We start from the raw sequence: 6,000 nt of genomic DNA, 5'->3' as shown, positions 1-6,000 counted from the left end.
AAACTAATCTAAGATACAAGAACTCTTCTTTGTCAAGTGGCTCATGTCGGTGGGCGTCAATATTGGAGCCCATAGCGCTAACAACCATAAAAACTGTTCTTTTTCTTAAGTTCAAAATTGTTTCGACCCACAATTCTACGCGCGACTAAGTACTAGCTTTTCAAGAATTTGAGAAAAAATAGGGTTTTTGGCTAAATCTTAAGACTCCATTTATTTCACGAAAAATGAATAGTTCGATTTTTTTGAAATGATCGCTTATATGGCCTACAAAAATAAACGAGCAAATCATATTTTTATTATCCACAAAAATATTTAGATATAAATTAATGTAAATAATGAAATTTATGGACTAATTATTTCGAGCGATACAAATAATCTTATTTCAGAAAAATGTTTTCCGAGCTGTCCTTCTCCATATGTAGCATCTCTCAACCTAATTTAAGCTTTGGGATTGAATTTAGACATAAGACGCAAGTCGAGGAATGAGTAACGTGCTTGCCTGGCAACCATGATAAGAGAGAGAGAGAATAGAGAGAGATTGGTCGAGTCTCAACTGGAGATTCTCAACCAGCCGTACTTCCACGTTAAATCAGGACTGAACTGTTGGGACGAATCCTTCTTTTTTGGGGTTCTCGAAACAGGAACGCCTCCCAATTTTTCTTATTTTCTCCTTTTGGGTAAGCGCCATCGAGCCTTTCCAGAACGATGCACCTCGCTGCTATACAGCAGCAACACGACCTACTGTCCACACACGTAGTACCTTCGACTCCCTCGTCCTTGTCATGGTGACAGCGCACGAGGGGAGTCGCCGTTCGATGCCAAAAGAACAGTGCCAAATTGCAAATAGAACTCTCATTTCGCCACCGGACACAACACATGCAAGCAACCGAAGAGTCAAAGGATACAGCGCCGTGCAGGAAACAGCGATGTGTCAATCGTCCGTCCAAGCGTTCTCGATCGGAATTCGCTCGACCCTCTAATAAAGGCGACGCACTTTCGTGGCTTCGCCGGAGAACTCTTTCGGATGGGCATCGTTCGGGAGAGCGATGTTTCGTAAGATGCCGTTCGATGATTGAGATCGGTGTCTTCAATGATTTGTCGACACGACAATACGAGATGTGTCGCAGTGAGTTAAAGTCCATGTGAACCCCCCGCTCGGCGATAAGAGAGGTCGCTGTCGGACCGACTTTTTCCAGAGCCAGGCCGTACCGCACGTGCAAAGACTGGCGGGGGTAGGAGGGAGGGGGCCGGGAAACCCATTCGTGCGAAGCAGACGTTGGGAAGCAGACGTTGGGAAGCGAAATCAAACCCTCCTTCTTTTCCTTCCTTCGTTTCGTACGCTCGGTGTCGTCCCTGCGCCTTTCGCCGCACACGTGTGGCGCAGACCTCGTGTCTCGTGGTTGACCGCCGTTTGACGCCTCCCGCCATTAATGCCTCCTCCCCTTTAATCCTCTGAACTTAGAGCGGATTCCCGCTGAAAAGGGCAAAAAAGTAGAAAAAGGGGAGAAGCAGAACCCTGATGACCGAAAGGTTCTTGGGATTGGTTCGTGCTAATTTAATTTTTTTGTTTTTTGTTTTTTTAGTATGAAGTCCGATGGTGATTTTCGAATGTCCAAAATAAGACGGAGAAATGAACGTGGCTCTCCGTTGCAGTCGATTTCCACTTGCAACCGCATGGTTCTCCCAGCAGTCATGTCTCTTCAGAAGTACAGTGATTTGCGGGTCTTGGTCATTCTTCGTGTCATAGCTGCTGGCTAGTATAATAAATTCATAAAAAAAAGTAAAAAAAAAAATTATTCATAAATTTCTTTCACCGTGTAATATTATATATAAACTTTTAATTATTTTATGTGATTTTTATTCTTTTAAATTATTCAGTATAATTCTTAAATGTTCAATTTAGCTCATAAACTATATGAGTATATTCAATATTCGGAAACTAAATTGAATATTTACGATAAGTTCCGGAATCATATTGAATAAATAAAATTTAAAATTTATATCATATGTTAGGCTAAAATTTATTAACCATTTATGTCATTTTCTTTGTATTTTGTTACTTTGCCACCCATGACCACCCATATTTGATTTTGACCCGACAAATCATGGGTGGGAAACTGGCGGGCGAATCTTCTCCCTGATTTGGTTTTTAGGGTCCCTGCATTGACTAACTCGCTGAGACAAACAGATTCGATTTCGCACGAGTCCATAAGAGCTTCGTCATCCAATCCGTCCCATAATAGAGATACTTGAGAGAAGACGATGCAGAAGATGGCATAACATGGTTGATTGATTTGACCAGATTGGTCGATGACGAGATTAGATTAGGCCGATTAGTGTTCGTTGTGATAGATGAAAACAAATTATGACAGGCCACTAAGCGGGCGCACGATGATTTTTCCAAGTATCATGACACATGAAAGAGACGCCAGAGACTAAAGTGTATACCTAGGTTTGAAATTTGAATTAATCTACTAGTAGCTTACTTGACCCCCCCCCCCCTATCATAGCTAATTTCGGTGATGTGATCAAATTGGACGCACGTGTTTGGTTCACATCCCATCTTGCCTCGAGATCGTGATAATGCATGATGGTGCATGATGTAATTAAAGATGTGAATTTTTTGCAAGGGAGTGACTATATTTATTAGATGCACGTCAGATTGAGAAATGTCATTTTAGAATGAAGGATGAGAAGTAAGACGTGTGATTTTCATCGAATTTGTTCTTTTTCTAGATTTTAGATTCTGTCATTTGTAATGTTGATGCTAACTAAAGAAGCAAAAACGTGTACCAAATAGCTTAGGCTACCTATAATGAGAAAACTCAATTGCCATAGTACTACTCGCTTCCTCTTTTACCTTTTCTCTCTCTCTCTCTCTTTTTTAATTGACGCTCTTGTACTTATGTGCCTAAATATTCATGAATATATACATTCACGTGCTAGGATTAATCAGCTAGTTTTAATGTTGTTGTCGCTTTACAATAAGATTATTCATATATTTGGCCCAACAACATTGTGCGATCTGATCAATTATATTTTTACCTTATCCATCGTTTCTTTATCTTCACCTCTAGATCAAATTTCCAAATTTTTTTACTCGAGTACCATGTTCTCCTCTTTCCTCTTTCCTTTTTTGGGCCAAGGAGTAATATAGATTTTTCAGCAACCTGACTATTCCATGAAAAATAAGAAAATCATGTGAAAACTGCTTTCACGAGTAACAGAACATAGAATATAAAAACAAAATTGGCCGCACCTGCAACTAATTATAGCACGCTTTCCGAGTAAAGCGAAGATTTCGCTACCGACCCTTTTCACATTTGAATGGACCATCAACGAATAATAGTCAATGGTAAAAACCCTAAGATCAAAATCACTCGTGTTAATTGTTCACTCTAATTTTTTTTTTATATAGATGCTTGCGACCCCCTTGAGCGTTATCATAGGAATTTCGCATCTGCGATGGAACATTCAATATGAATCGTATCTCTCATTCATCTTGAGCGGATCTCATCGCCCTTGTTCCATTACGATGTTAGTGAAAGTAGAGTCCGAATTATCTCACCAGAGGGTGATATCCTTAGCGGAGGAGGCGGAGGAGGAGGGGGAGAGAAGGGAGGGTGCTTAACTTGCACGGTTCAATCATAACCAAGGGGAAGACAAAGGAAGGACCGATCGGCTAGTAGAAACTTCTATTTATTTAATTTTTTGGTCCCGATTGTGGTAGGTATTAATTATGTGTAAGATTTGATGAGATCTTCGTGGTCCATTTTCTGCTTTGTTGACAGCTACGATAGAGAAAAATGAATGTGTCAGTATCTCTCATCCCCCATGCCCCAGGACCTAGTTCTAGGGTTTAGCTTTAACGAGAAAGACAAAATAATTAATGCGTATGCGTCGCAAATCTTCGTGGACCAAAAGAGAATATATATGAGATGACGAATATTGTGCTGTTAATTGGGTTAAAAAAATCGCAGAAAAGGTCAGCTTTATTAGTTGGTAGGGATAGGCATAAATACAAACCTTCCACTTTATTTAAAGATACATAAGAACCCACCAAAGTTTAAAATATTTTACAAATAAGTGAATCTATGTGTTAGTATATGTATGTTGTAATAGTTTAAAGTACATCCATTTAACACCATAGGATTTGCACCTTCGGTTGGGTCATTTGAGAATTTTTATTTTAAGAATTGAAGGTCGCATATTCGAATCCCACTAATAATATGCAAAATGCTATGGGTTAGGGCCATCTGTACAAACCAAAAATGCTTGGATTAATTGGTTCATGGAACTTTAAAGATATTTCATGAGTGTCTAAGGAGTCGGATCTCTACTTTTGTGCTCCTACATTATAAATGAAAGTGTTTTGAATTTTAAAGAAGTCAAATCGTGTAAAGTGCTTGTATCTACATTGATAACCAACTAGTGATTTGGGATGTGTTCTATGTACGCGCATGCTTTGGTCTTATTGCATGCATCTACATTGATAACCAACTAATGATGGTACACACTATAAAGTCTTATCTCCTCCCTTGTGTAGATTAATGGAGCTCTGAGGCCTCATGCTCGAAAATTACAAAGGAGAAGATAAAGTTTGAGCTGTAAAAATTAGTGTCTGATGAGCTAACTCAACACATTTATAGAGCTCTAATCCAAAAATTTTAAGTCATTAGGTGGGGAAATTGGATGTGTATAAGGACCAAGTCACAGCTCGTGAGCAAGAGCCCCGGAATACCTTTCAATGCTTTATCCGACGTGCAAACCAGATTAAAAATGGTAAGTGCAATCGACGAATGAAGAATTCAAATCTGGCTCTGTTGGAATGTTAAGAGTTACGATCCAAGTACTTGAAACTACATCGACAAGAGCCCTTTTTGCATGGAGTCACTTCACGCGGGCGCATGAGTTTTAAGCGGAGTCAATGTCTGTCGCTCTCCTTTTCACGTGTCGGCAATAATGGTAAAAAGCGAAAAAAAATAAAAATAAAAATAAAAATAAAAATAAAAAATTGTGTCGGCAAGTTATCCACCGCTTCATCATAGTCGAGAGTAATTATTACCCATACTTCGGTTATTACGTCGTTATTATATATAAAATATTTATCTTTTTTCTTTGAAATAATAACATAAGTGATTCTTTAATTTTAGTCAGATGTGACGTGATCCATGAATTTTAATTTATTTAATGTGTTTTTAAACTTGAGCCTAACGTGTAATTCAATGTGATCCTTGAATATTTGATATATACTATGAAAATATTCAATATTATCTATAAATTCAAATTATTAGAAGGACAACATTGAACACTTTTATATAAGTCAGAAATTAAATTAAAAATGTACCAAATGTCTACATTGAACAAATAAAAAGTTCAGAGATCACATTACATTTTGAGGTAAAGTTTATGAATCACATTGAACAAATTAAAAACTTATGAACCACAGGACTATTTGTGTCATTTTTATGCCATTTTGCAATGTTTTGTGAAGAAGCCACGAACAGATTTTCAAACCCTCAAATTGTGTCTATCCCCTAAATATATACCAACCCAATACCATCAACTCATCAATCGTGATAAAATTGCCCTTCAACTACTTTGTGTATTCTTTTGCACATTCTAGGAAAATATGGTTTCGAATTGGGTAGAACAATGAAGATAGATCTTTAGAGTACTCAAGTCGGACTTTGAGGCATGCTATCACTTTCTTTAAGAATTTATTTGTTCCACAACGTTGCTAATGATTACCAGCAAATATCCTCCAAGATACAATAAAGTTTCAAATGAGAATACTAGATAGCAATTCTAGTATTTCTCCAAGGTTTCTTTAGGAAACAATTGAAATGATGGTTGTAATTTTTCAGAAATAATGCTCGAAAAGATAAATAATGATCACTCTCGTTTTTTTCCGAAAAACTAACATGTATATATATAAAACACTCTTAAAACATAGGCAACTCTTCGTGAAAATTGCAAAAAATGAACAAACGTGTCATT

Source organism: Eucalyptus grandis, chromosome 10, assembly GCF_016545825.1.
Source record: "Eucalyptus grandis isolate ANBG69807.140 chromosome 10, ASM1654582v1, whole genome shotgun sequence".
NCBI classification, from domain to species: Eukaryota; Viridiplantae; Streptophyta; class Magnoliopsida; order Myrtales; family Myrtaceae; genus Eucalyptus; species Eucalyptus grandis.
The sequence above is the reverse complement of the archived record's forward strand: the minus strand, read 5'-3'. Positions refer to the sequence as shown.